The 9,369-nt window shown below is 43.0% G+C and overlaps 1 non-coding gene across 1 annotated transcript; it reads right to left on the bottom strand.

Annotated features, from left to right (window-relative positions):
* Window positions 1-3,943: 3,943 nt before the first annotated feature.
* Window positions 3,944-4,050, bottom strand: LOC111830279. The gene has a single exon (XR_002833663.1). It is a non-coding gene; the product is annotated as a small nucleolar RNA R71 (small nucleolar RNA).
* Between the last annotated feature and the right edge of the window lie 5,319 nt (window positions 4,051-9,369).

The following is a 9,369-nucleotide window of genomic DNA, read 5'->3' as shown; positions in this document are numbered from 1 at the left end:
TCTTTTTTTTCCCCTTTTCTCTCTTCTTTTCTTCCTTCTCTCTCTCTCTCTTATTTTCTTACTCACTTGGAGTTTGGATACCGAAGAAGTGAAAAAGCGTTTGTTTATATAGGGTATTTTTTGCGACGCTTTTATGACTCTTCTCAAAAGAGTCGCAAAAATTTGTTATAACCGAACGTTTTCAACAATTTCAAACAACTTTTTCCGACTTCTTTGCGACTAAAACTAACAGTGTCGCAATAGTTAGCTATACTGAACTTTCACATTTTCAACGTTTGTACCAACATTTTACTACTCCTTTCCCACTAATCTGTGACTACAAGAAGAAGTTACAAATCAGTCCCTCTTTAGTTACTGGTTTGCGACTAACTCTTCCGACTATACAAACGGTCACAAGGTAGTCGCTAACAGCGACGTTATGCTGACTACTTTTGTTTAGTCGCAAAGTAGTTGCCAAACAGACGCAAAGCTGAGACTATTTCGAGACTTCAAATGTTCGTCGTTAATTATCGACGTTTTTCAATCTGGATGTTCTGTAGTCGTTCCTATGTCGTACAATAGTCACAATTTCGTCGCTCTTTTTTGCGACCGAAATAAGAGTCACAACAGGTAGTCCCAAAACGCAGGTTTTCTTGTAGTGAAAGCTGCCTTTTATCCTTCCAAGTGGCATCGTCCACGGTAAGACCCTTCCACTTGACCAGCAACTCGTCGAATGTCTTCTCTCCCATGGAAACTTGTCGGCGACGCAGCGCACGTTCCGGCTGTAGATGGAGATACCCATTTTCCCACAAAGGAGGAAGCTCTCCTTGAATCGTCTCCTCTGCCCCCACGTGTGGCTTTAAAAGTGAGACTCGAAAAACAGGATGAATGCGAAAACCTGGTGGCAACTTAAGACGATAAATGACTACGCCAACCTGCTCTTCTACCTGAAATGGCCTAAAAAACTTGTGAGCAAGCTTCTGTGATATCCGACGGAGAACCGAACGCTGCCGGTACGGCTGAAGTAGGAGATAAACCCAGCTCCCACTCTCTAATTGGACATCACGTCATTTGGCATCCGTAAGCTGCTTAGCTCGATTGTTAGCTTTATTAAGATGATTTTTTAATTCTGCTAACAACTCATCACGTGAAGCAAGTTGTTCGTCCACCTCTGCCAATGTAGACGAACCTTTCTCATAAGTGGGTATCGTAGGCGGAGCGCGACCATACAATGCTTTAAAAGGAGTAGTGTCCGTGGGAGAATGATAGGACGTAATATACCAATATTCAGCCCATGGTAATAGAGAGCTCCATTATGCTGGCTGGTTCTGAACAAAACAACATTAAAACTGTTCAATGCAACGGTTAACAACTTCAGTTTGGCCGTCCAGAACAAGCTAACGAATACGGGATCGCGATCCATCGCACTATTGCTTCATGTAACGGTTAACAAGTTCATGTAACCGCACCATTGCTTCAACAATCTAAGATGCAACCATCTTAGCCGTATAAGGGTGAGCTAAAGGTACCAAATGAGCAGCTTTAGTCAGCCTATCTACCACCACCATTATAGTCGTGAATCCATTAGCCCTTGGTAATCCATCAACAAAATCCATGGAAACGTCTTCCCACACTTGATCGGGTATCGGTTATGGTTGTAATAACCTCGTAGGAGCAAGAGAAGATGACTTGGCACGTTGACATACCGCACACTCCGCAACATACTGCTTCACCATCCGATGCATAGCTGGCCAGTAGAATTACCTTGCTAAACGCCGATAAGTACGCAAGACTCGGGAATGCCCCCCAATAGGCGTGTCGTGATGTTCTCGTAGAAGCGTGTGAACAAGTGGTGATGACGACGGAATCACAACTCTGTTTTTATAACATAATAATCCATCCCGCTGATAACCCTATATTTTTATACTCTTAAGCATATGTTTTGTGCATTATTTGCATATCTAGGTCTCTACTTCTTAGAGTTTCTAGTCTCTTTGCATTATATTTTTCATCTAGGATCTTTAGCATAGGGATTTGCATATCATCTGCATTTTAGAGTAAAAATATGTACACCCGGACACTGCAAAGCATGGACCCGATCGAGTGTATCCAACCCGACCAAGCGAGCACGATCGAGCACCCGGACTCACAAGAGGAAGCTGAGCACGGACGAGCCGAGGAAGGACCCGAACGAGCCCAACAAGCACCCGAACGAGCCCAACAAGCACCCGACCGAGCTCACCTTAAACCGACTTTGTAATTTGTCTTTTTGTGTTTTAGGGCTTCCTGCCTTTAGTATAAATAGACCTCTTAGGTCATTAAGCCAAAACTGAGTTTTGATTAGGGTTTTTCCCTGTAGCCACCAAACATTTCCAGAAACTTGTAATCTTTATATCTTTTGATCTATTGAGAATTTGGAGTTGTTTCTTTACAATATCTTTCTCCTTAGATCATTATCTATCTAGTTATGAAAGATTCAAGGATTTCTGGGTTTGTGTTCTTCATGATGAACTCCAGATCTGAGTAGTCTTTCCAGGGTTTATAGGATGGGTTAGGTGATGAGGAATCTTAGTTTCTAGGGTTGCTTAAGTATAGATTTAGGTATATACCTTCTGAATTAGGAGATCTTAATGCTATCTTAGCATTAACCATGCAGGATTAGATCTTAGACATTCCAGCACTCAAAAAGTGTTCAAATGGAATGTCTGATCAACTAATGCCAGAGATCTATTTGCTTACCCAAGAGATTGGTTGTTAAGGAGTAGATTGACATTAATGAGCTTGTTCTTAATGCCTATTTATAGTATGTTTCATCAATGAAAGTTGAGATTAGGAAGTGCTATAGATTTGATAATCTTTGCCAAGAGATTGGACTGATTAGGTTAAGTGGTTCATTGTCTAGGATTAGATCTATTTGAGCATGTTAAGCATCCCAAAGATACTAAGAGGATTCATCACCCCATTAGCCCATCCTTAAGACCCTTTGTTTATCTGATTGATTCTCTGTTTTATTTACTGCTTTAAATTCTGCTTCTTTAGTTTACTTTATTGCTTTTGAGTTTGTTAAACCAACCCCTGAACTACTTGGCTTGACTTGATTAGATCTGTTATATTCTAAGTGTTTGCAATTCATCTATCTAGATCGATACCTCTTATGCTGCAACGCTAAGGGGAATTGAACTCCAAGGGTACAAAAATACCTGTTTCAATTTGGCGCCGCTGCCATTTGGATGTTAATTGTTCCATTTAGGATCCCAGTTCTATCTAGATCAAGTTCGTTTACTTTCTTTCATATTCACTTACTGATTTCTACCTTTGCTACTTGTCTGTCTTGCATTTCAGGTACACTCGGCCGAGCTACACTCTGCCCTCGACCGACCTACACTCTACACTCGAATGAGCCAACTGCAGATCCGATCGAGTCTACCACATGTTTCTGATCGAGTAACCTTGCATGCACACCAGATCAAAGGGCAACCAGCACCTACTCAATTACCTCAACAACATTGACCGTTTGCCAAGACAACTCAGAAAGCAACGCGTTCAAACATCAGACAACAACACTCAACAAGTGGAAATGGAGCCTCCACCACGCGCCCCAACCCTAATCGAAGCTGGTGATGCACCACGAAACCACACCACTAGACAAGGGATAGTCCCGCCAGCAATCCAGAACAATAACTTCAAAATCAAAAGCAGCCTCATCTCAATGATACAAGGAAATAAATTCCATGGATTATCAATGGAGGATCCACTCGATCACCTCGATGAGTTCGATCGAATGTGTGGCTTAACCAAGATCAACGGAGTGAGCGAAGATGGGTTCAAGCTGCGATTGTTCCCTTTCTCCTTAGGCGACAAGGCTCATCAATGGGAAAAGTCCTTGCCAGCCGGTTCAATCACGACATGGGAAGAATGTAAGAAGACGTTCCTATCCAAATTCTTCTCCAATGCAAGAACCGCCAGATTAAGGAATGATATCTCTAGCTTCGCTCAGCGTAACAACGAAACATTTTATGAAGCATGGGAACGATTCAAGAGCTATCAATCACAGTGCCCTCATCACGGCTTTAGCAATGAGTCGCTACTTAGTACTCTCTATCGAGGAATACTACCTAAGTTTCGCCTACTCCTCGATACCGCTAGCAATGGAAACTTTCTAAACAAGGATGTTGAAGCTGGTTGGGAACTTGTGGAGAACCTAGCTCAATCTGATGGCACATATAACGAGGATTATGACAGAACCGTTAGAGGCAACAATAACCAAGATGACAAGTATAAGAAGGATATGAAGGCCCTTAACGACAAGCTCGATAAGTTTTTGATGAACCAGCAGAAGAATGTACACTTTGTTCAAGAGGAGGAGACCTTCCAACCTAATGATGGGGATTGTGCTAACAATGAGGAGGTGAGCTATATCCAGAATCAAGGAGGTTACCAAAAGGGTTACAACAACTACAAACCCAACCCGAATCTCTCTTATAGAAGCACCAACGTCGCGAACCCCCAGGATCAAGTCTATCCGCCTCAACAACAACAGTTCCAGAACAAGCCATATGAGGGCTTGAATCAAAAACAAGCTTTTCAAACTCAACAACAGTCCCAAGGTTCTTATCAACAGCCTACATCACACCCTCCAGGATTCCAACAGCACCCCACTAATGTGCACCCAGAACAAGATATTCAATCAACATTACATCAGCTTCTCCAAGCACAGAACAATAGCCGCCTAGAACACGCCAAGCAGTTAGCCGAGCTTCGCAGCGAGTTGCGTGAGTCTATACAGGAGCTCCACCAAAATTTCGATTCTTTAAACAAAAGGGTAGTTATCTTGGAAGGCAATCAACCCTCCACATCTTCTGGCCAACTCCCAGGAAAGTCTATCATGAACCCTAAAGAATTTGCTATTGCTCATGCGATTACTCTGGGAAAACCATTCCCAATTGTCACTGAGGACAGTGAGGTTCAAGAGGGGGATGATTCAGCCCAAATTTGTACCCTATACGGTGAACCTGATCGAGTCTATAACAGGCACGACCGTGCCAATGGTGAACCCGATCGAGTCTACCAAAGACTCGACCGATCCGATCAAAGGTACCATGAACCCGATCGAGCCAGATATTGTGTACGCTGCTTGTCTGACAAGTTGTGCGAATTAAGTTTTGACGAGCCTCTTCGGCCGATCAGAGCTACCAGCCCCAAGCCTTCAAATCAAAGACCATTACTCTACCCTGAAGAATCTAAGGCAGAAATCAAGGAAGAATATAACCACATTCTCGATTCACTATCGGGGAACGATCAGCTGAAGGCTTTGGTGGATGCTTTCGCTAACATTCCTCCTACAGGGAGATTCTCAAAGAAGTCCTATTGGAAAGGATGCAGCAAAGGAAGAGTTGGATTCCACCCTCTCAAGATTCTGATTTCTCCAAGAAAATGGGGGATCCTGGAGCTTTCACACTCCCCTGCTCAATCCGATCAACGATCTTCAACGAGTGTTTATGCGACACGGGCGCTTCGATTAGCTTGATGCCCTTCTCAATAGCTCAGCGGATGGGCTATACAACCTTTACACCATGCAGCTTGACGATTGTGATGGCGGACCGAAGCTCTAAGCAACCCGTAGGGGTATTGGAGGATCTCCTTGTTGAAGTTGGAGGAGTAAAGATTCCCAATGATTTTCTGATTCTCGAGATGGAAAGGGAACCTCAGTATCAACTAATTCTAGGAAGACCATTTCTAGCCTCAGCAGGAGCAATTATTGATATGAGGATGGGGGTCATGACTCTTGATCTTGTTAGAGGGACGAGGATGAAGATTAATATGGCGTATCCGCACCAAAACACAACGTTCAGAATAGAAGAAACCTCGACCTCTTCTCCAACTTGTGTTGAGCTCCAGGAGATCAAGACTCTCAAGAAAGACTTAAGGCGGCTAGTAACCACTATTCAGGGATTAACCGAGGAAATTTTGATGTTGAAGAAGAAGAACGACATCTTGACTTCTAGGAAAGCAAAGAGGGTATTTACTTTCAAGAAGAGACATGCTGCAAGGAAGAAGTATAAGATACATTGGTCATTAGCATTGGAGAGAATGGTTGAACCTCTCCCTGTACATATTTCTTTAAGTTTTTAAAATTTGATGTTCTTTTTAGTTTGATGTGTTTTCAGGTTTGAATGTGAGTAAGGAAAGGTGTTTTGGGCCAATATAAGGGAAGGATGAAGAAAGAGTCAATTTTGGCTTTAAAAGCCCAATTTCACAAGCCCATTTGGTCGAGTCAACACTCACACAGACGGGTCAACGCAATTCGATCGAGTCAATCTCAACCGTCCGATCGAGTCAATCTGAGCCACCCAATCGGGTTCATCTCAGCCGTCCGATCGGGTCAAAGGTAACGGTCGGGTCAATGGTCAGCTCGATTTGAAATTCAAATTTTGAACCAAGCCCGACCAAAAACGCTCCTCTTTCAGATTTTTGTCCCCTCTCACCCTCTTTAAAACACCCAAACTCGACCAAAACCTCTCTCACTCTCTCATTTTGCTAAAAATTCATTTATCTCTCTAGAATTCTCTCTTCCTTCTCTCTTGGTTCTTGGTTGCTAGAATTTCTGGGTTTGATTTCATTTGCCCCTTGTTCCTCTCTGTAACACCCCATACCCGTCCTAGCACTAAGAACGAATAGGGAGTGCTACTTAGGACCCCCGTAGCCGGCCGACCAAGGTTCCCGAAACGAATTCATTCACCATGGTCGTCCAACGACGAGTGCCCGACCTCTCGGACACGGCCTAAGGCTTTGCAACCCGTACCGCGAACGAGAGTTGTGTTAAGTCCGGACAAGACTTAATATCAGTTGGAACAACCATTTATGCTTTTTGGAAAATTCGAGTCTTTGTACATAAGTATAGTATACTAATAAATCGTTACCGAAAACTCTTATACGAGTCAGATCCTTTTCTTAAATAGTATAAATAGTAAGAATTTACAAAGGCTGTAAAACCTTCTTTGATTCGCCTAGATCACTTGCTTCACTATGAGAATAATCGGCTAAGAAAACCTGTAGAATTAAAGTAGAAACATAAGTAATCTAGCATTACTTAGTGAGCCCGGAACTAAAATAAATCTACCCATTACCTACCCTCAGCAGCTTATAAGAATTGCCTATCGGATTCCCTATCGAGAACTAGCACACAAGAAGCAATTCCACAACAATAACAAAATATTAACAATCCAACAACAAAGACTCGAACAACACATGCAGCGGAGAACCTAAAATGCTATGCATGCATCTTCAACTCTCACAAGGCCTTTCACGGATGCATGATATCCCCCACCTTAGACCCGAAGTCTATACTAAAATTTGTCTACATCGTCATCTAGCTACTCGGTCCGTCGCGACCCGGCCCCGAGTCTCGTATATGATCGCGTTGCGTACAATATACGACAGGGATAGCATGATCCGTCCGATACTAACTCCACTAACACGTCCTCATCCCTAGTCTCATGTATCAAAATGCAACTACTACAATGCAAGCTACAACTTGCATCCAAGATTCATGCTTCATGACACAACACAAGCCTATGCTACCAAGTACAAGCTAAGAGCTATCCAATATAAATCAACCAAGGTATACTCTAACATCCAAGCATCACAACAATACAACCAATCAATTAGCAAAGCAAGCTATCAAAGATATCTAATGTTTAGCAATCACCCAACAATACTAACCATAAACTATTCTAACTTCTTCAAAGTCTATGTACCTAAGCATCTCAACAAATAAGCTAAGCAAGTATTGGAACTAACCCATGTAATAATGCCTAAGTACTACCATCTTTCACACTAATTCTAACTAAGAGCTACTAAACCTAATTAATTAACTTAACCTTAAAACTAACTAAGTAATTAAAAATAAACCTCTAATTAGTTAAGACTAATCAAACAAAATAAGAATAAACTATCCTATTCACGTGCTACTTCACGTGACCGAGAACTCACCTACTTCTCCTAAGGCTCTTCTTCTCTTCGGGAGCTTCCTCCGGCCAACTACCAAGCTTCTCTCTATTTCGGGTCTGGGTAGAAAGTGAGGCGAAGGGGGGTTTATATAGGGTCACTAAGTCGGTTGGGTAAGCAGGAGGTGGCCATGGGATGCTTAGTGTCGCAACACATCGTCGGACACTAAGACGGCTCCAAACGGCGACACCTTGCTAACGGATAAGAACGAGGTTTTGGATAAGGATGAACGATCTAATCGGATAAACATTGCCCAAGAATTGATTCGGACCGTCCGTTTTCTTTACCGTCTGACATCGCATCTTGACCGTCGGTACTCATGATTTACGTTACGGCCGTTACCGGCCACCGATCATCGGCCGACGGTCGACCCTTCTTTTCCGTCTGATGCCGGCTTAGGGAAACAAACTTACCGAATACTTTCTTATACAGATCATTGACAATAATCCATACTGGCAATGAATCCTTCGTCCGGCTACCGAGAGCGTTGGCTGTCCAACGTCCGGCTTCAGCATCCTATCACACATTCTCGACCAACCCTACTTTTCTATCGACAACTTCCACTATTCTCTCAACCAATCTATAAGATTTAGTCTAAAACTAACTTAGGGGCTTTACCTAAAGGTTTCTTAGCCAATAGAATGGTTTTGGTCGATAGCCTTGCCTTGATACCATGTCCGTCTGTCGGAGAATCATTCCACTCGTTCGTTATCGACCATTTCTCGTACTTCCTTACTCCCTTTCTTAAGCCCTCCTAAACGTCCAAGCCAATAATGTATTTTCCCTTTGGATCCATTGGATTTTGGTGCCAGGTCGTAATGCACGTCCGTCCGTCCGAGCACTAGTCCCGGTGAGGGGTATTACACTCTCATTCTCTAGTTTGTTGATAAACTTGCTTTCGATTCTTCACATTTTATGGGTTTGTTTGTGTATTTGAACCTTGTGTTCTTATTTTCTGGGTTTATTTTCAAGATTGTTCTTGGTGTTCTTATTTTCTGGGTTACTAACCTATTAAATTTGAGTTTTGAGTTTCTCATTCCCAGAAAACAAGAATGTCTTCTAGGATTCCCCAACCCAGAAGGAAGAGCCTCTCAAGATCACAACGAGAAGCTCATCACAGCCAATCTGCTGAAGAAATTGCAAGAAATTTCTTGACAATCCAAGCCACTGGAACCGGAATCGATCGGGTCAGAAGCGGAAGAAGAGAAGCCCGAGCACGAACCCGATCACCCGATCGGGCCAGTCGATCGGGTCAGACCCACCCGATTTCCAAAGAAGAAGTTTCGATGGGGAAAAGACCTGCAGAAGAGGATGTTGATGAACCGATGGTGGATATGGAGCCTAGAAGGGTAGTGGCTCCAAGGAAAACCAAGAACATGCCCC

The sequence above is a fragment of the Capsella rubella genome, unplaced genomic scaffold (genome assembly GCF_000375325.1).
Source record: "Capsella rubella cultivar Monte Gargano unplaced genomic scaffold, Caprub1_0 scaffold_6, whole genome shotgun sequence".
NCBI classification, from domain to species: Eukaryota; Viridiplantae; Streptophyta; class Magnoliopsida; order Brassicales; family Brassicaceae; genus Capsella; species Capsella rubella.
This window is presented reverse-complemented; position numbering and strand designations above follow the sequence as displayed.